This window comes from Sparus aurata, chromosome 1 (assembly GCF_900880675.1).
Source record: "Sparus aurata chromosome 1, fSpaAur1.1, whole genome shotgun sequence".
Classification (NCBI taxonomy): Eukaryota; Metazoa; Chordata; class Actinopteri; order Spariformes; family Sparidae; genus Sparus; species Sparus aurata.
The window spans coordinates 37048876-37070750 of NC_044187.1; the positions used below are offsets into that span (position 1 = coordinate 37048876).

Below are 21875 nucleotides of genomic sequence, written 5' to 3' on the forward strand. Positions count from 1 at the left end.
AAAGGCTGTGCTGTATATTTGGATGATGTTGTTGTCTACAGTGATACATGGGAAAACCATGTACAGCGAATTAAGGCACTGTTTGACTAACTGGCATGGGCAAATCTGACTATAAATCTGGCTAAGTGTGACTTTGCTAGGGCTGTTGTGACAAATTTAGGTAAGGTAGTTGGGCAGGGGCAGGTCTGTCCTGTGAAGGTCCTGGCTATTGATCAGTTTCCCAAGCCAACTACTAAAAAAAAGTGGCGTTTTTTGGGTATGGTAGGTTAGAGCATGAGGTTGAACCTCTGGCTTTTCCACTGTATATATGGGCATCATATCTTTAGTGATATTCAACGTGACTGCATCGGTAAAAGCTGTCCACTGGTACCCTTTCTTGTCATACAGAAAACAATGATTAAATGATTCTGCCAATGTTGGCTGCTTTTTAGTAGGTGTTTTTGGGTGTTTCCCCAACCAGAAGCCCTGGATTAACAGCATGGTGAGGACACTGCTCAAGGAGAGAGATGCAGCATTCAGGTCTCATGACAGACAGGCCCACAGTGATGCACAGGGGATGTTAAAAAGGTCATTAGGGATGCCAAGCAAGAGATCACCTGCAAAGTGCTTGAATGACTACCGCCTAGTGGCTGTAACACCTTTAGTCATGTAGTGTATTGAGAAGCTGGTGCTCTCACACATTAGGAGCATCATTTCACCAGACCTGGACCCACACAAGTTTGCCTACCAGGCAAACTGCTCCACTGAGGATGCCGTCAACACAGCTCTGCAAAGCGCCCTGTCACATCTGGAGAAAACAAACTGCTATGTGAGGATGCTATTTGTGGACTTCAGCTCCGCTTTTAACACCGTCATCTTTCACAAGGTGGTCAATAAACTGGACCCTGGGCTTTGGTTCACAACTGTGTTCATGGATCATGGACTTTCCTTACATTGTCCACAGCGAGTAAGAATTGGAAACAACACCTTCTCCATCCTCATCCTAAACACAGGCAGCCCACAAGGCTGTGTGCTGAGCCCAATGCTCTTCACAATTTTCACACATGACTGCACCCCCATCTACACAGTAAAAGTTGATGACACAATTGTGGTGGGCCTGATTGCAGACGATGAGGAGACAGCATACAGGCTTGAGGAGAACCATCTTGTGAGGTGGTGTGAGGACAACAACCTGGTCTTGAACACCTCCAAGACAAATTAGCTGATTATTAACTTCAGGAGAACTAAAGGAAGACACACCCTCCCCCACCGCATACATGGTAATGAGGTGGAATGTGTCGATGACACATAAGTTCCTTGGAGTCACCATGTCGACGCAGCTGGCATGGAGCTCTAACACCTCACAGCTTGTCAAAAAGGCTCAACAGAGACTGTTTTTATTCAGGAAGCGGAAACAGGCCCAGCTCCCACAGAAACTGTCAACTTTCACAGGATACCATCGAGAATGTCCTGACCAACTATGCTCCCTTGTGGTATGCCAACTGCACAGCTGCCAAACGCAGTCCTTCACTGTGTGGTTAAAGCAGCCCAGCACAAAAAAATCCAAAGGCATCTGTAAGGACTGTACACACCCTGGACACTCCCTATTGAAACCTCTGCCTCAAGGCAAATGGTTCACAACAATTAAATCAACCTCCAACAGACTGAGAAATGGCTTCTACCCCAGAGCTGTAACCTCCACCCCAGTGTTTTTAACTGTATATATCCATATAATTATTATTATATATTTCATTTGGTATATTTTTCCTTTCTTACTTTGGACTATTTGTTTCTACTTGACATGAGGAGAAAGCCATTCACAATTTAATTGCGCATGCGTATAGTGACAATAAAGGAATATTCTATTCTATTCTATTTGCTCTGAGGCAATTTGAAGCAATCCCAGCACTTCTACAGCTGCTTTATAAGCTTGCAGACAAATGACAGGAACTGCAATTTCCACAATTCATTCCAATTTTCCTGCAATACACATTATAATAAAAGCACTTGCCAAAAACTCACTCACTGGCTTTGATTTATCTGAAGACAAGAAAAAACAACAACGCGGTGACACTGTTTCTCATAATTTACTTTTTGCACTTACACTTTGGAATTTGGTTGGAATTTGACCTGCACGAATATATTTCCATATTAATATGTGCAATATATTCACAAGGAAAAAGAGGGAAGTCTAGTGAGACAGCCCTTGAATTAAAGAACACAGGGGAGTGTTTCACATGGCAGTGATACCTCAGGTGTCTTAGCTACCACGGGAATATCTCAGAAACATTTTTTCAATTTGCAGCATGGACTGTTCTTTTACTGTTCTACACTACGTTTAAACAAAAGTCCAACCTGTAAGACAGTTGACTATTGAGTCTAATTCCCAACTCATCAAATATTGATGCTTTGGGTTGGTTGATCAGGGCGGCCATCATCTCCTCAGATCAAGACTCTGTTGTCCAATAAATCAATGAATTGAGGCCAACAATGTAAACTTCTTGACCAGAGAAGACAGGTGATTTGAAAGAGGAGTAAATAATCCATGTCAAACTTGAAAGACCTTCTTGGAACAGAGGAGGTGGCCTACGATATTACTTATCAATCACCCACAATGCAGTATTGAGTTCCCTGCCCAGACAGCTTAACAACCATTCACATCTGGGCTCACCAAGCCCTAGCAATCCACATTGTTTTGGCCCACAAGTGGCCCTAAAGACTCTGAAATTCAGAGCTGACAGGTGTCTTTAATCACTCTGTAAGGGCACTCCCACACAGAGTTTAAAAGCCTGCAACTCCCTTCCAGTTAGTTAGAAGCCTCTTAGATGAGAGTTGAAACGTCTTCTAGAAACTGAAACACCTCCAGTAGCCTACGATACAGCACTTTAGAACAGAGAGCCTTAGAATAACCATGACCTGGATGACTAAGATCCTTCATCAACATCATATCTTTTTTTTTTGTCACTGAAACTACATTTCGAGAAACATTTTCTGGTCCTGTGGTGTTACCCCCATGATTTATAAATACAGTATTTGATTTGAAGTATAATGGGTTGGAATGTTCAATTGGTGGAACTTGTTGGGACTGATTCACAGCCGAATGAAAAGGTTTCTGGTGATTCACTTTGATTTGACCTGGGATTCAAGCAGCAGTACTTAATTGGATTGTTTGTATGCAAAAATCAGTTTTGGGAAAGCATTGACACATCCTTCAGATTTGACAGTTTTTAAGTAAAGTCAAGCATGTCAATGATCAAACAGAATTGCAATTTTTGCAGATTTTGGACAAATCTTTGCATCTTAAGATCAGCAGTTGTTGGGGGGTTTGATCATTTCATCAAAGAACATTCAAATTACACTCTAAGTAATTCTGAATTCAGATGACGCTGTCGGACCAGAACCACAGAAAAAAAAACAAAAACAAAAAACCAGCAGAAGGTCAAAGAAAGGGTTTGACATTTACACTGCAGGGAATCCACTAATTCTCCCTCCTTGTCGTTCATACAATAATGCTGACCATATAAAAGTTGTGACCCTTTTCCAGCTGATAATTATCTTTTAATTGCTGTTCTTTTCCTCCTTTTTCAACTTTGGCCTTTATCTTCTTCTTTCACACTTTGTTAAATGTCTCTGTAACGAAAGGTCAGAGTGCACCAACTGTGATGCTGCCGCTGAGTGCATGTGCATAAGACAGACAAATCTATAATCATGCAGCTCATGCTCTTTGTGTGTATCATTTGCCATGGTAACTGGTAGTCAAGTGGAATGTAATGTAAGAACAGAGAAAAGATAAAGGGAAATAGAAAGGATGGACAAAGAAGAGAGAACAGGGCAGCTAAAGATGAATATGTTGCCTTGTAAGGTGTCAATGAATGCTCTTTTCTCTGTGCTTTCTTTCTTGATAGACCATTGTGGAGCTGGAAGCGAGAGAGATATATAGAGATTTGTGGGAAGGAGCGTGTTCTTATTTGAGCCTGGGTTTCAAAGGGAGAAGCCTCTTTGTGTGTATTTGTCATGATGCTATGCATCTTTGTGTGTATATTTGTGTGTGTGAGATTATGTGAGCATCTCTCTCTGTCTGGGTCAAGCGTCCTCTCTCCCAGTGTGCAGTCGCAACGCCGCACCCCGCTCCCTTCTCATAATCCTTTTCTCCCCAGGCGATTCACTCTCCCGCAACTCGCCCCCTCGCTGAGATGAAGTTATCACTCTACGCACACTAACCTTGCTTGTCCATCCTTGCGCACGTGTGTGTGTCTGTTTGTGATGGTGTGTATTCTCCCAAAACCTCACATATTTTAACTTGCTCTCCATTTTCTGTGCAAAGGTTCTGCAGTCAGACACGCCTGTTTACTGCATATTAAGGAGAAGCTGCTACAAACACCATTCAATTCATGGAAACCAATAGGAAATGAGAGCCTAAGAATACCTTAAGAATACCACAAGTACACACACACACACGAAGACACACAAATACACAGAAATACACTGTACACATCTCTCTCCTCCCACAGCGTAAGTGTTAATGTGGTTTCTTGTCTGTTTGTGTTGGCAGTGTGATAGACTACACAAGTTGTAACCTGCCTTTTGTGCAGCCTCCTATGAGCCTCAAAGAGCCTTGACTATATTGCTGTTCTTCAAGCTTTAGGAGTTGGGCTAAGAATATAATTTTGATGTGACCACTGTGTCACTGCATAGCAGTGCACGTTGCCCAAAAATCTGCATTTACCTTTCAGCATTAATGGTACCTTCGCAGATATGCAAGTTTCCCATGCCATGGGCACTAACACAACCCCATGGTATCACAGATGCTGGCTTTGAACTTTGAACAAGTATCAGTCTGGATGGTCATTTTCTTCTTTAGCTCAGAGGACACAATGTCCATAATTTCCAAGAACCACCTGAAATGTAGACCACAGCACACTTCTTCACCATGTGTTACATGATGGAGCCTCTTAAAACTTGCTGTTGCCTCAGTGACAAGGCCATATTGGCCGGTGACAGGTTCATGCTTGTACGTGGAAGAGTCCATAACTGGAATTAAATCGCCCCTGCAATGAAGTAGTGGACGTGGGACCAAATCGTAACATCCCTAAGGGAAAATCATTTGCAATGGTTTTATCTACCCACCAGGTGGAGCAGTGATGATGGAAGCTGCACCATTACTCCAGCGTGAAGTTAGCTGTTTTTACTGTATCATAGGCATACAGTATTTGATTTGTGTGAGAGAGTGTCAGAGCATTTCTGTTAGGCAATCATATCATGAGGTTATCAATATTATGCTTTAGCTTTTCGTCTTTAACAGTACTGCATTGCTGTGAAAGTAATATGGCTGGGCAATCAATGAGATAACAGGAAGGAAAAAATTACGTGTGCAGCCGCCTTCTCACCGGCTTACTTTATCGGCACTGGTACCAGGACAAACTATTACAGTGTTAGAGACATTTTCTTGTTTTTTCTTGTTGTTATTGTAGTTGTATGAATATAATTTATCATTCTGTTAGCTTACTGCAAGACTACGTCGTGGTTTTGCGTGCAGAAAAAAACGAGAGTTTACTGTTTGTTGCCACAGTGAAATTAGTATTTTTGTTATTAAACATATTGAAGCAGAATATTTTGTTAGGTAAAAACATGTTGTGGATTTTGGAAATTACTACATCAATAATTTTCAGTATATTTCTACTTTTGGACTTTTCAAGTGCTCTTAAATCATTAGAAATGTTCAGATCACAAGACACATTTGCTAATTTTTTCCATAGTTCCACAAAGCTGGAAGGCACATTAGACGTAATGATGATTTCCAAGTCCCTGTTAAGTCTGCCCTGAATGCTCCAGAGAATGTGGGCTGTCCCAAACTGAATAAATACTGAACATATAAACACAGAAATACTTATCTAGCTTGGGGTTGTTGTAACTAAAATGCCTACTGAAGAATAATATTTTCCACGGGCAGATTTAGGTAGGCTACTACATCTGCAAACTTTCTGTAAAGTAACTTCATAATGTTAAAAATTCAAAAAGCTGAAATGAATGAAAAACATATGGATGTCATCATTTCCAAAATCCACAACATGTTTTAACACTAATGAAACATTCTGTTTCAATATGTATTTAATCACAATAAACATTATTTTCATGGTGGCAAAACAAAGTGTGTTCTCAGATTTTACACACACACAGGTGTGGTCAGTAATCTAACAGAATGATATTATATTTCTATATAACTTGAATATAACAACAAACAGGGCTCTTATACTATAATAGTTTGTCCTGTAGTTGTTAAATCATTAATTCCCCAGCCATATTACTTCAATTTCTATGCAGTACTGTTGAAAAACAAAAAGCTAAAGCATAATATTGATGACCTCATGATATAGTAGATAATCTATAAACAGGCTCAGTAATTCACACTTATACTTGTATTTGGTTTGAATATTTCACTAGGTGTTGGTGAAATATGAACTATTACACTTGTGTGACACATTTTCAGCATAAATTATTGTTAAGGCGCTGTATAATTTTTCTGATATTTTCATCAGAAATTCCTCATACAGTGGTGGATAATGAAAGAGACACAATCAGTTTATAAAAGTATGTTCACAAATATCCTCTGGGTATCTTGGGAGGTGGCAGAGGCCAAACACACCATTAGCATTACAGTGCATGTCTTTGTTCATATTCAATGGACATCCCAACAGGTATTCCAGCACCCCACACTCATCTGGCCGCTGCAGGGCCGTTGGATCAACTAGAGAATGTTGTCCCGCATTTTGTCAGTGTGTGTCCACAGACACAAAGAGCACAGGCAGATCTCGAGAATGAGAGCTCTCTAAATTCTGATCAAACTGTCTAAACACATAAAGCAAGAATCTATTACTACACTGCCTATTCAGCCCCTAACGTGCTATGAGGGACATTATAAGTCCAGTTCTGAATTGGAGCAAGCTCATGAATTGGAAGTTGTGTATGTGCTATGAAAGCGGAGGCTAAAAAATCTCTGATAAAACTTTAAAACAAGTCAGTGGCGGGAATAAATATTCCACTTCTCTTGGTGGAGCAGCTTGGGAGACAAGAGGAAGGGTGATGACAACCCAAGAGACCATAGGTTGGGCTCAAACCCTCAGCCTCTGCAGGGTGTCCGTCTATGGGGTGCACGCCCTACCAACTGAGCTACTGGGGTATGCAGAGCTGGTCCTAGGCATAGGCTGTATAACGGGGGGAGGAAAGAAAATAATTTAAAAAATAATAATGAAGTATAAAAAAGAATACTATTTTTTACCAGTGCTATTACTACTATTATTTCAAAATATTATATCAGCCCACAGCAGCATAACTTCATGGTAAAGCCTATTAAATAATGGAGAGACCGTTTTTCTGGGTTCCTGGCTCGTTGCACTCTACTTGTTCTCTGTGAGGGCGGCAGGGTCGAGAGGCGAGCTGCCTGAATCTGACCGGACCAAGACCCCAAGTCCAAGAGAGAGATTTATTGACACTGTAGTGGAATCACAATGTCCAAAAGACTGAAACTATCCGGCGTCCAGTGAAAGAAAAGGAGGAAAGAAGATGAAGTAAAACGTGAAGAAGATAGATGTATAGTCACATCAATGTGAGAAGTGAATGAAATTGATTTTTGGAGCAGAGTGTTAACTTGTTGATCAGTAAATAGCTTGAGACGACCTAAGTATATGTCATTCCACCTTAAATTCATCATTCAGTCATTTAAAAAAAAAAAAAAATTAAAGCATTTTTTGGCCTTTTGGTTTCATTGATAGGACAGTTAAAGTCTTGGACAGGAAACAGGGAGAGAGAGATGGGGAGTGACACGCAGCAAAGGGACCCAGGCCAGGAGTCGAACCAAGGTCTCCTGCAGCACATGGGACGCCTGCTCTACCAACTGAGCTAAACGGCGCCCCAATTCATCAGGGACATTTGGAAAGTTAATCGTTAGGCCTGTTCAGGTGTTATTTTAACCTGTTGGCTGTGTTTTCCTGCTTGTATATCAGTTAAAATGCTATTAGTTGTCCATCCCATTAAAGTATATTACTGTTAATACTCCATACCTTAGCTTTCCCATTTAATTCATAGGCAATATCTATCTATACTGCACTTGCACTCTGGTTAGACAAATTATATTTAGTCTATATTAGTCTTATGTATAGTACACACCAAGCATCTGTTTGTTTTATTAAAATGTAACATCCAGTGGTCACATATACTTCTTTTCTCTCTTCAGATGCACTTTTAAAAATTTTCACCACCACACCAGTGACACAGCATCAGGTGCTCCTGTCCCTCTACCTCAGCACAGCAGAGTGACACAGCATCAGGACTAAAGGCTGGACCAATAGACCTGCTGACTGGCCATCTCTTCTAACTGACTAAGTAAGAAGAGAGTTAGTTCACAGAGGACCAGTTCAAATAAAAAAGCAGTTACACATTTCCCAAAAACAAAGATGGGAGAGTGTCAACATGACTTTTGTAACAGAGACTTAGTCAATGGGAAAAAATCAGAAGAAGCTGGCTGATGAACTCAAACAGAGATAACAGCTTGCACTGCTTCTGCTGCTAAATATTTTCTCCAAAATTAATACAGACTTAATAAGGAAGGACTAAAGGACTGGAAAAATGCAAGTGACTTGCTGAAGGTTCATGAGGATAGCCAGGAGCAAAATACCCACATGGCAACATGGAATGAGTCGGAGGTCATTTTGCAAATGGGCTGACAATAGATAAGTGAGAGATGGCACTTGCTGAGGCTGAGAGATAATATGTTTGCGGAATGCCTTATTAATATTGTATTTTTATCACTTGTTTGGTGTATTTAAATTTTTGACTGAAAAGAAATACAATCTTGAATACAAACATGCAGTTTCTGTGTGAGTGTATGAACACTGATTGACTACGATGAAAGGGGGCGCCGGCAAAGATCTTTCCTAGGGCACCAAATTCCTCAGGGAGGAATGTTAGAGATCTTCACCTTCATTGACTGATTTCCTGTGCTTAAACACATTAAACAAAAACAGTCTTCATTTTCATGACTGAATAAACAAATGGTCCATTTCAATGAAGAAATAGTCCTAATACAATCATTTTGTGTTTTAATGCAGTGCCACCTAAGGGAATAAAAGGTCACAGGCATCAATGTTGGTTCCTTGCCCCTTAGGTGCAGAGATTTCTCTTCTCTAAATCGTTTGATTCAGCTGTGATGTTGTAAGTGGTGGGTGATGATGTCAAAGACAACAAAAGCCTAGCATTGGTTTGGTGTTGAAAAGTTTTGCTGTTGTTGGAATGGAGGATGTGTGGATTCAAATGAGTTTGTGCTCTTGGGACCATGATTGCACAGCAAACTCATGACATTATCATTTCTGTATTCACTGGGCTCCTTTTAGGTTTTGGACTAGTGTGCACAACATGAGGTCAGTATATAATCAAAAGATTTATCCTCTGAGGATCATGAATGTAACAGCATACTTCATGGTAGTCAAGCTGTAGTTGATCATATATCTTGCTGTGGACACAGAATTCTTCACAAGTTCAGTTCTTCAGAGGATTGTCACCAACACAGAAAGTAGGCAAGTCAGACAGAAAGAAACAAGGAGGAAAGCAAAATACCCAAGGTACAAAGATAAGAATAGAATTTATGAGCAGAACTCGAGAGATTTGCTGTGAATGCCAAATGTCACCTCTGCATCTCCAAAGCTTGGTTTGTCCTAGTTTAGTTTGAGATGCAAAATACAGTACTTAAAAGCTGCATCAGGCTCATTTTGATGTGAAAAAAAATGCCCTTCTTCTAAGACTGAACCACAAAGTAGGCTGCAACAACGATGAACTTCCCATCCCAACTAAGTGATATGCCACGGATTAGATTGCAGCAGATTGTGCTTCATCAAATGTTGGTGTGTGTATGTAATATGGAGTTTTCATGACAATTTAGAAAGACCGGTTTTTGATGTTGCCAACCTTAGAGTTCATCAGGAAGCCAATGCCTTGAAGCAAAAAATCAAAATTTTATAAACATTGGTCTCTTAAGAGAATTAATCTGACTACATGGTATTTATTTTTTTAAGTAATTGAAATAGCTTACATTTACAGCAGCACTTGAAGTTGTCATGGTTATTTCTCTCTGTAAATGGGTTAGCCATGTGTCAGTTTTTTGTATAGCTTATCGATGAAGAGTACTGTTTCACACTTAGTCTTCTTAAAGAGACAATGAAGGAAAAAAGCAAAAAATGCTCACTCATGGCTAGTAAGTGAAACCCTGATTAATTCAAGTAAAAGCCTGGAGTTCTGTATTGTTTTGTAACACTGAAGAAGTCTTGTTTGAAGCTGTTGTATTTGGGCAATTTCATGACATTAGCAAAAACACTCTCAAGTAGTGCTCTCAACTAGCTGGGAAAAAAGACTATGTGTGGGAAATACAATTTGAACAAAGATTTTGAGTATAGTCACCAGTGTTGGGAATAATGGCGTTACAATAAACTGCGTTACAATAAACAGCGTTACTAACGGTGTTACTTTTTTCAGTAACAGGTAATCTAACTAATTACTATTTCCATCGTTACAACGTCGTTACCGTTACCGACTATTAAATTTGGTGCATTACAAACTGAAGCTGCTCATTGAAGCTGTTGTCATCCGACTCGGCTATCAGCCACCGGAGCTGCAAAGCTGTTTTATTTTATTATTTTGTTAGCTTGGCGAGGGAGGAGGGAGGGGCGGGACAACTGCATAAGTGATGGTGATTAGCTCTCTAAGGTAGAGTGAGAGTTCGAAAGCCAATCAGAGGCAGTGTTCAGTTTACACACAAACCTCACACGCACACAGCAGCCTCACCACACAAACTAGCAGCGATGAACTGCAGCAATGGCGAGTCCGGAGGGAAAGTTGGCGTTTTCTAAGTGGAAGTACAGACACTACTTTAATCTCTTTTGTCTATGTCTGTTGTAAGCAACTCTAATCTAATGAATCATCTCTCAAAGGCACACGCTTCTACAAAACTAGTGGCCAAAAACACCGTTGTTGACACTGTTGATGATGACAGCAGGCCAGGTGTGGCTAACGTGAGCCCCGCTAACAAAGAAGGACACAGAGCTGTCCAAGCAGCTACAGCTGGAATTTTCTGCTCCAGCTTCACAAAAACTCGACACAGACTTAACTGAATGCAATGATATGCAGGTATGTTGTTGAGAACATGCTCCTGTTATCAACAGATGACTCAGACTCCTTCAGAGCACTCACTGGCAAAAATATCGGGGAGAACAGGAGCCGGTCCGCCATGCAGAAAGACATTTTCTAAATACATGGATGCCGAGAATGCTAAAGTGAATGCCGAGCTCAAAAGGGGGAATAATTAAATAATTAAAAGTAACTTTTTACTTTTCCTGGTAACTAGTTACTTTTATAGTGGAGTAATTCCGTAACTAACTCAGTTACTTTTTGGAAGAAGTAACTAGTAACTATAACTAACTACTTTTTTAAAGTAATGTGTTTTTGCATGTCCTCACACTGATTGTATTGTAATACAAACCCCAATTCGCAAATTGCAAATCCTTTTCAACTTATATTCAATTCAATACACGACAAAGACAAGATATTTAATGTTCAAACTGATAAACTTTATTATTTTTTTGCAAATATTCACTCATTTTGAATTTGATGCCTGCAACACATTCCAAAAGAACCACTGTGTTACATCACCTTTCCTTTTAACAACACTCAATAAGCGTTTAGGAACTGAGGACACTAATTTTTTAAGCTTTGTAGGTGGAATTCTTTCCCATTCTTGCTTGATATACGACTTAAGTTGCTCAACAGTCATAATGTGCCACACATTTCCAATGGGAGACAGGTCTAGACTGCAGGCAGGCCAGTCTAGTACCCGCATTCTTTTACTACGAAGCCACGCTGTTGTAACATGTGCAGAATGTGGCTTGGCATTGTCTTGCTGAAATAAGTAGGGATGTCCCTGAGGATGGCAGCATATGTTGCTCCACCTTAACCCTGTATGTACCTTTAAGCATTTATGGTGCCTTCACAGATGTGCAAGTTACCAATGCCATGAGCACTAACACACCCCCATATCATCACAGATGCTTGCTTTTGAACTTTGCACTGAAAACAATCAGGATGGTCCTTTTCCTCTTTGGCCCGGAGGACACAATGTCCATGATTTCCAAAAACTATTTGAAATATGGACTCGTCAACCACAGCACACTTTTCCACTTTGCATCAGTCCATCTCAGATGAGCTCAGGCCCAGAGAAGCCGGTGACATTTCTGAATGTTGTTGATATAGGGCTTTCACTTTGCATGGTAGAGTTTTTACTTGCACTTGTAGATGTAGCGACGAACTGTGTTAACTGACAGTGGTTTTCTGAAGTGTTCCCGAGCCCACGTGGTAATATCCTTGACAGAATGATGTCGGTTTTAATACAGTGCCACCTGAGGGATCGAAGGTCACAGGCATTCAGTGCTGGTTTTTGGCCTTGCCGCTTGTGTGCAGAGATTTCTCCTCTTCTTTTGATGATATTATGGACTGTAGATGATGCAGTCCCTAAATTTCTTGCAACTGTGTGTTGAGAAATGTTGTTCATAAACTGTAAGACTATTTGCTCGCACAGTTGTTCACAAAGTGGCGAACCCCATCCTTACTTGTGAACAGCTGCGCCTTTCGGGGATGCTCCTTTTATACCCAATCATGGCACTCACCTGTTTCCAATTAACCTGTTCACCTGTGGAATGTTCCAAACAGGTGTTTTTTAAGCATTCCTCAACTTTCCCAGTCTTGTGTTGCTGCTGTCCCAGCTATTTTGGAACGTGTTGCAGGCATCAAATTTAAAATGAGTGAATATTTAAAAAAAAAGAAAAAAAAAGTGTATCAGTTTGAACATTAAATATCCTGTCTTTGTAGTGTATTCAATTGAATTTAAGTTGAAAAGGATTTGCAAATCATTGTATTCTGTTTTTATTTATGTTTTACACAACGTCCCAACTTCATTGGAATTGGGGTTTGTATCTATACAGAGAAGATTTCAATGGAGACACATTGCTCGAGGCTGTAACCCAGCCAATCTCTACTATCCAACCCTCTCCACCAGTACTTAAATTTAAGTACTAGGGGGACCATGGAACTGCCAGTCTGCAGTCAAGAAGGCGGACACCATTTCAGCCTATGCCTCTCTGCAGACTCACCACTTCCTGGCTCTTATGGAGATTTGGATCACCTCTCAACTGCCTGATCATTCTCAAACTCCCCGTGACAAACAGGTCAAGAAGGAGGAACTGGCCTCCTCATCTCACCCACATGGTCCTACCAGGTCCTTACCCTGGACCAACTACTCAGATCTTCATTTTAATTCCATGCTGTCTCTGTCACCCTTCCTTTCAACTTTACATTTACACGTCCTCTCCGTGAGTTCATTGATGAGATGGATGCCCTCCGAAGCTGCTTCCCTGACGATGGCATACCACTCAGTGTCCTGGGTGACTTCAACATCCATCCAGAAAGCTGCACTCATCTAAGTTAATCGACTTATCCACATTTGACCTCACACTCTTCCCCTCTCCACTCCCACTGGGCCGGGGACCAACGTGACAGACCTGTATCTCTTCTTTCATTCGTCTCTAAAACCCTCGAACGCGCAGTCTACAACCAACTGTCCTCTCGTTCACAAAATGACTTCCTTGACCCTGATCAGTCAGGCTTCAGGACTGCTCACTCCGCTGAGACCACCAAATCCTCCTCTCCTCTGCTCTCCTTTTTGGCTGAACTTGGCATTTCTAACTCTGCTCTAACCTGGTTCATATCATGTCTGACAAATCACATCTTTCAAGTCACTTGGAATGGATCCTAGTCCAAACCCTGGACCCTTTCTGGAAACTGGTGTCCCTTAAGGCTCAGTATTAGGACTGCTTCTGTTTTTATTATACACTAGATCACTAGGCTCAGCAATCACATCACATGGATCGGCTTACCACTGTTATGCAGACGACACCCAAGTGATGCTCTCTTTTCCCTCATCCTCCTCCAACACCCTCGTTGCAACACGCATCCTGGAATGTCTGGTAGGCATCTCCACTTGGACAGTTGCACATCACCTCAAAATCAACCTTAGTAAAACTGAACTCCTCTTCATCTTATGAAAACACTGCCCTGTATGTCACGGTATCGCCTTCCTCGGTGGCGAGGAACGTTGCTGTAAGCCTTGATGAGGGACTGTCCTGTGCCCCCAACATCACTGCTGTGGCCCGATCCTGCAGATTTGCCCTTTACAACATCCGCAGGATCCGGTCTTTGCTTACGTGACACAATGCAACTCCTGGTCCAAATGCTGGTCATCTCCCGCCTAGACTATTATAATTTTCTCTTGTGGCTGGACTCCCAGCCTCATTGACTCTCCTCCTCCGTGACCCCCACTGGCTTCCTGTTACAGCCCACATCCGATTCAAGACGAAGATGCTGGTCTTCAAGGTCATCAATGAAACTGCACCCGATAGGTGGCGCTGTACCCATTTCAACTAGTGGTAATAGAGCCACCTCCGGCTGACCTTTTTTACATCACCAGCAACAACAAACTCTGCCTCGGCATTCGAGAAAGATGCGTACGAAGAGCAAGACGAAGCTACATCTTTGTACATTTCGTATATGGTGTACATGATAATTACACAAACTAGATGCACAACGGCGCTCTTGCTTGCGGTTATTTCGGAGGAAAGACGCCGCTGCCGTCTTTCTACTTCCGGCTCATGGCCCCGAGAAAAAAATCTCGAGCCTGCGCAGAACACAAAATCCGATCTGATGCAACGTATACATGCACGAGTAATGTGCCTATCAATCGAATAATCCAGGTGTTTTAATCCGACTATGAGAAATACGATCCGGTCCGATTTTAGTCAGACTAAGGTGTATACATGCATCATAAAAATCCGATCATAGTGATTCAGTTTTCTTGAGTGTCATGTAAACGCACTGTTTTTTACTGGTGATATGTCGTGGTTTCTTTCTTGTGACAAATGTACTTATTGTAAGTTGTGTTGGACAAAAGCATCTGCTAAATGACCTAAATGTAAATGTCATGTCACAACATACTGTAAAATGAAAAATAACTGGTTGGGTTTATGTCCCTACAATATTTTGTCCTTATTACTTATTACAAGCTTATTATTGTGTGGACAAACCTTGAATGTGCCTTATCGTCTTGTGTATGTATCATAGCCTTCTTTGGTAGGTTCAAGGATGAAAGCTTTAAATCAAATTTCTAATATGTAATTGGAAGGCCCATTTAGCTTTCAAGTGAACGTGTTAAAAACAGGAATGTAAGAAATGGTAAATTAATGCTATTCTGACAGTTATTTCTGTAGGATTACAGTGCCCCACTTGCACCTACCAAGCCAAAAACATCTGGACACAGGCCTCCCAGAGCTGCCTAGGATTGAAAAAACAAACAATACAGCATATTTGCTGCTATTTTATATATGCTTTAATGTCATTTTATTTTATTTTTTCAGAATGGAGAATCAGTACCAGAGTCAACATTTACAGTATTATTAATCTTCAGCTTTTGCTTTAACATGTTGCCTGGGTTACTCTCATACACATGTAACCCACATGCGTTGCATTTGAACAAAAAAGGAAAGGAAGAAAGTATAGAAGTAAGAGGCCCTGGTCAGGATAGAAGGCGATGGAGAGTTCTTCACACCTGGGAGTTTATGATAAAACAAAGTCTTCTGAGGTTTGGATAACAGGTGCCAAATGCCAGCAGCTCAATCTCCACAGAGCTACTGTTGGCCTAGTTTGTCTTGACATGCAGCTGTATGCTCTATCATAGAGATCGCAAATAAGGACCAGAGGGGGTTCTCACTCACACACACAAACACATACACACGCACACACACACACACCCACACACACACACACACACACACACACACACACACACACACACACAGTGAGAGACATACATGTGTGATAGACCTACGCTTAATACACCTGCAAAAGACCGGTGTGAACAAAAGGTGTTCCAAAAAAATGTTGGTTTCAATTCGCTTTCACGTTCATATTTTTTCTTAAATTCAGCATTTTTTCTTAGCTTTGTATTTGACAGTTTTACACCAAAGAATAATATCAAAATGAGATACAAAGTAAATACATTTGATTGGCTTTTTTACCCTGATCTTTAAACAAATAACCCGAGTGAACATAAATAAAATATTGTATAAAATAAGTATTCAAATGCTTAGCATTCCATCACGACAGTACACACTTGCATACACATAGTATGTTTATAGAATAGTATTTTACATGACTGATCTCATGATGTCAGCGTGTGAGGCATTTTCCACTGTTCCCAGCTGTTTAACGTAACTGTCATTCCAGTCAGCCTAAACCAAATGTAGCTCATGTGAAGACCAAAATCTAACAATGCACTATAATCTGTGTATGAACTTTACATAGCAAATGTGTATATGTAAAACCTTGCATTATGATTGGGTAACTGCCATAAAGCTGATTGGTCAACCTCCTGTGCAGGCAGCATTCTAATTGGTTACTCGCGTAGTGTGGTTTCCAAGGAAGACATGTTTTTGTATGAGCCACAAAAGGCAAACCAATGTTGGAATGTTTTATCCCAAGCAAAATGGCGACATTTAACAGCCAATGAACATACATCTTTTCAATAAGGTCATATTCCTAACTACTGACACCACTTGCTGTCATAAGCAGAGGGCTCCGAAGGTGCCATTGCACAGCCCAATTAAATCCTGACAACCAGACCACCAATTGTACAACAGCAGGGCAGATTCCCATATTTGTAGTGTAACTGAGATTGTAACAGAAGAATAGAAAATTAAATTCAAGTCTTTTAGTGTAAACAGGAGGGAAGTCAGCCATCAACTATTTGTTTTTGTTTCAGTTCCATGCCGTTAATTGAGGACCAAACAAATCTCACATATTGATATATATAAGTAAAATGAGATTCAATGTTTAAAAGAAATGCAAATCTTACCAGTTTGTTATGAGCTTGAGAAGTCAGCCACTATTCACACTATTCCACTTTCCAAGGTTGCTGTTGTCTTTATATCAGATTTTCTTTGCTCTGTTATGGTGTAATGAAGCCAAACCCAAACACCAACACCTGGGGGATCGAGAAAGTGTGCAAGAGAAGGAGATAACATCAAATTGACAGCAAATTACTTAAAACTATAATTTCGTGTAAATTATAAAAATGTGATGAGTGAAGATGGACAGGAAAGTAGGCGATTTGGACCATTTTTAGGGTTGCTAAAGCACAGATAAAATTTCAACTCCCCTGAAAAACAATACCGATCATAATCAAGATTTATTATTAACATTTAATCTCCCCTGAAAAACAATACAAATCGTAATTAATATTTATTATTGTTATTTATCACTTAGCATACCCCTGCAGTGAACAAAATATTGTATTTATGTTTTTTTATCATATTCATTTGCCCTTGTTTCATCTCAGCACCATGTCAAAGTCTTAACTGCATTTTTGCTGTCATTTACTATCGAGCAAGTTTCCTCCTTTTTTCTGCTTATCGTAAATTCACAGCGCTGACACTGGTGTGTATGTAGGTCTGGCTATGTCAGACTATGTCGGGCAGGGCTCCTCACACAACACAAATGCACACACACACACACAAACACACACACACACACACACATATAGCAGAGCAGAGATAGGTCAAGTGAACCTTCTGTTAGTTGAGTCGACCACAACATGTTATGTCTCATTAGTTAGTTCTGTGTATTCTTTTGTTTAAGGTGCAGGATGAATTTGGAGTTAGTAAAGACACTGGCTATGCTAAAGCCCCTTTGTATTCCATATATGACTCATAAGAAATGTCACATTTGGGAGCTGGGGTGCTCAGCCGTCTGGTCCTAGAATCGCCCCTGCTGGAGAGTAAAGCCTCCCTTCCTCTGATTATGAAAGGGCAAGTGGTTCAACAAAGCATAGATTGCGTGAAGTTTCAGGCAAGGTGGACTGAATGCAGAGCTAAACTGTACTGTCTCTGTCGGTTTGCCTTGTCATGTGTATTGTGACTCAGCCTTCATGGGCCATCATGTTCTAAGCCCCTACAAAGTGAATGGTCATGGGAAACTCTGTAGGCAGAGCACAGGCTCCACAGGGAAACCCAGCTCTGCTAGACCCCCTATGGACGAGCAGTGTCTCTCTGTCTCATTCTGTTCCATGGTAGAGTGTTGTTTCATGGCATAGTGTCGTCCCTTGGGAAGCCAGTTCACACACCCCGAGAAAGGTAGGTGCTGCTAAGGTAGTAGGCAGTTTATCATGAGAAATGAAATTGTCTGATGCCTGATCCTCCCCAACTCTCAGTTAAAGTCTGTGTGAAAGGCTGCAGCGTCTTATCCTTTCTCTTTTTGCCTTATTGTACCATGAATTTGAAGCAATGTTTTCTTAGGGTCATCAAAAACAAAAAAAACAATGAAATGAATTACTTCCATTTAGTTACATTTTCACCCAGCTGTAAACAAAAAGTGTTTAAATAATATATATATATATATATATATATATATATATTTATATATATATGTATATATATATGTGTGTATGTGTGTATATATATATATATGTATATATATATGTGTGTATGTGTGTGTATATATATATATATATGTATATATATATATATATATATATATATATATATATATATATATGTATATGTGTGTGTGTGTGTGTGTGTTTTATTTTCTTTTTTAAATTATATATATGTATATCATTATTTGTCCTTTTTTGTGTCTAGCACTCCTACGACCAACTGCCCACCTGGCCTAACATCTTTTCTACCAAAATCCACGCTTGTATGCTATGAAACATGAATTAACGTTTACAGTGACAACAAAGACATCAGAAGCTAGCCTACTCACCCAAACCCTGACGGCTTTGATTAAGTCTGAATGTTAACATGTCCCTGTCTTGTGAAAATGTTCAATGTTCTTTCCATATTATACAGAAGCATCGCAGTGTCAGAAGACGTAGTCCTCAAAGATGTTATGTACTTGTCAGTGGTAAGATTTAAAAAAAAAAAAAAACATCTTTCTCAAAACACTACAGAGTTTAACCCCCACAGTCAGCCAGTGTCTCATTGACAAATACAAATTAAAGCTGCAACCTTTCTGCAATCAGCCATAGTGGGCCACAGAGCAATTCTCTGGTCTAGTATCATTCCACGGCTTCTGCTCACTCTTCAGGGGGCACATTGTGTCCTGGTCTCTGAATGACGTTTGAGGCATTGAACCCCTGTGGCCTTTAAATGTCCAACTCCTGTCCAATCTTATTCCATGCCATCTTCTCTCCCACTAGGCAGCCATTTTGCTTCAAATGGAGGAGAAGCAACTGAAGACTCCAGCGTCATTGTGATTTACAATTTTGCTTACTTAATTCTGCAATGTTGGCAAGCTATTCATTGCAGGGAAATTCACATGTGAGTATCCACCTGCTTACCATCAATTGGATTAGTGTCTTGCGGCATCTTTTGTAAGTTAGGTCGACTCCGGAATGGACTGTCTGCTCTTAGGACTCCGCCTGCTTCATGTTCATGTAAAACAACAACAGTGATCACAACAGCTGTGCTCATAGCTGAGGAGCGCATGCTAAAATGTTGGGTTGTTTTTAATGTACACTCTTGGCATTAATATCTGATACAGAACGTGATCACTTACATGCCTAAACACAGTGTGTGTGTGTGTTTGTGTGTCTTGGGGGTGGGATTTGAATTGGTCTCTTTCAGTGGCCTAATCTCATTACAAACACAACAAACACAGCACAGGAAACCTACACTACACATTTTACACTACCATCTAGCACGTCTTAATGTGCCACTCATTACACTATTATAAAGAGCAAAAAAAGTCCAAGTTTGGGGTGGACGGGGGAATTGGATGACACATACACTGGACTTTCTCATGTGTGACACGAGTGATTTGTTAAGTAAGTAAATTCACATATGCACATGACTTAACTTATGTCTTATGTGTGACATACTTACTTTACTTGATGTACTTATGTTGCTTATCTGAACTTACCTGAATGTCTAATCTTTTCCTAAACCTAACCTGCATTTTTATTATTGCCGACTTAACTGCAGAGCCTTTGACATGTAAAACTGACACTAGAGGGTTAGGCAGAGCTACATAGTTTGAAGTTTAAGGACACTGATCAAGCTGTCCTGATTGATTGAAAGTACACAACCCTTACACGAATGAGAGCCTGGGAGAGGGCCCGATCAAAACTGTAATCACATTAGATAAAGTCCAGTTGTATTGCCAAAGCCATTAGTGGTGCATCATTCTCCCTCAAATGTTGAGTCTGTTGAGGACAACCAAATTATCTGTGCTTCTATTCATCAGGGTCTTTTTTACTTTTTTAATAATTTTATGAGGTCTGAGTTTTACATTGGTCGGTTTTAGATGAAAGTTTGTTTTTTTTCTTTTACTTAAGAGAGACTATTAATGTCACGTTGAAATGTAGAAGGAAATCCTTTATTCAAAAGATTGACACTTTTTCCCATTGTATGAGGTGAGATGAGATGAGGAGATAACATCCACATACTCAAGGGAGTGTAGTAAAGCAAGTGTGTGATCGTGTGTGTGTACGTGTATAATCACTGTGTTCAGTGTGTTAGTGATTCTGAGACCACATTCAAGGACAGCCAGGGCCAGGGGTCGTGTATCGGTAGAAATGTTTTGTTGTGGGGGTGTACATAGTCAAAACACACACACACACACACACACACACACACAGAGACCCCCTGCCACTACAGAGGGAGCTGAAGCATGTTCTGTGCTGGTTGATAAGCAATAGCAACACTGCTCCCAATAGGGAGGTTGTGTTTCCAAAAGAAAAATACACTCCTTATTTGTGTGTGCTATGCCTGTACCCAGAGTCTGTTACCAGCAGGGAATCACAAATACCAAGAGACTGGGCTCTGTCTCATATATTGAGCCTAAACTATGCCTCTATTAAAAATCACATAAAATCAGTGTGGACTTGCAGCTTAAATTATACAAATGTAGCTTCACTTAAAACACTTAAATGTTCTTTCCTAAGAACTGTGATATATTCTTGCAAGTATGGCCACAAAACATATATTGTCTAACCTGGCTAACACTGCTCACATACTATAAGTGAACGCGCTCCATTAATGAAGTTAATCAAGTATTACATTGATATATTACTTTAAGCAGTAACAGAACAGTGTAACACATTTTTAATTCAGCAATATATATCCAAAATAAAGTGTAAATTCATATTTTAAGAGTTTAGCCACACCATGCCACCTCCACTAGTGCAACCCAAAATATATCCCCTAATGAAGAATCATGGTTAATCCAGAAATGACTGCAAATTAAGACTATGTGTCTTTGAATAGCATCTACTACCAGCACTTAATAGAGTTTATCAGAGAAAAGGACAACATTTAATTGTCTAGTGCTGTATATGTATTGAGAAGCCAAGGGTACTCTTTGCAGAAAGTTTTACAGATTCATTATTTTTCAGACTTTGAATCGTTGTCTGCCTGTCCATCCCTGTGTCCAAGCCTACTTTATTTTATTCATTTAAAAAGGTGATGGTGATTTAATTTGTCTATCTCACCACCACAACCATTTAAAAATAAGAGATTTTAAAATGTGTCACAGCTGTATATGTATGCATACTTTGTACCATGGCATCTTTTAATTTGCTCCTTTGACATAATACTTTGCGTTCTTGAATTATTAAGGATGTTGCAATATGTTCCTGGGCATGCTAAATTGCTAAATCAACTTGTCACAAAATGGGAACAGGTAGTAAAGATTTAGGCCAGGACTATTTTGCAGTGGCAAGGATTCATTGTCTCCTTCATGACATACCATGT

The 21875-nt window shown here is 40.2% G+C and overlaps 1 protein-coding gene across 1 annotated transcript in view; it reads right to left on the reverse strand.

Annotated features, from left to right (window-relative positions):
- Positions 1 to 21875, reverse strand: part of LOC115588090 (teneurin-3) — a 742469-nt gene that overhangs the window by 362847 nt on the left and 357747 nt on the right. Inside the window, exon 5 of the mRNA XM_030428416.1 lies at positions 16979 to 17107. The gene's annotated coding sequence lies outside the window, so the exon portion shown is untranslated. The remainder of the gene's footprint in view (positions 1 to 16978; positions 17108 to 21875) is intronic.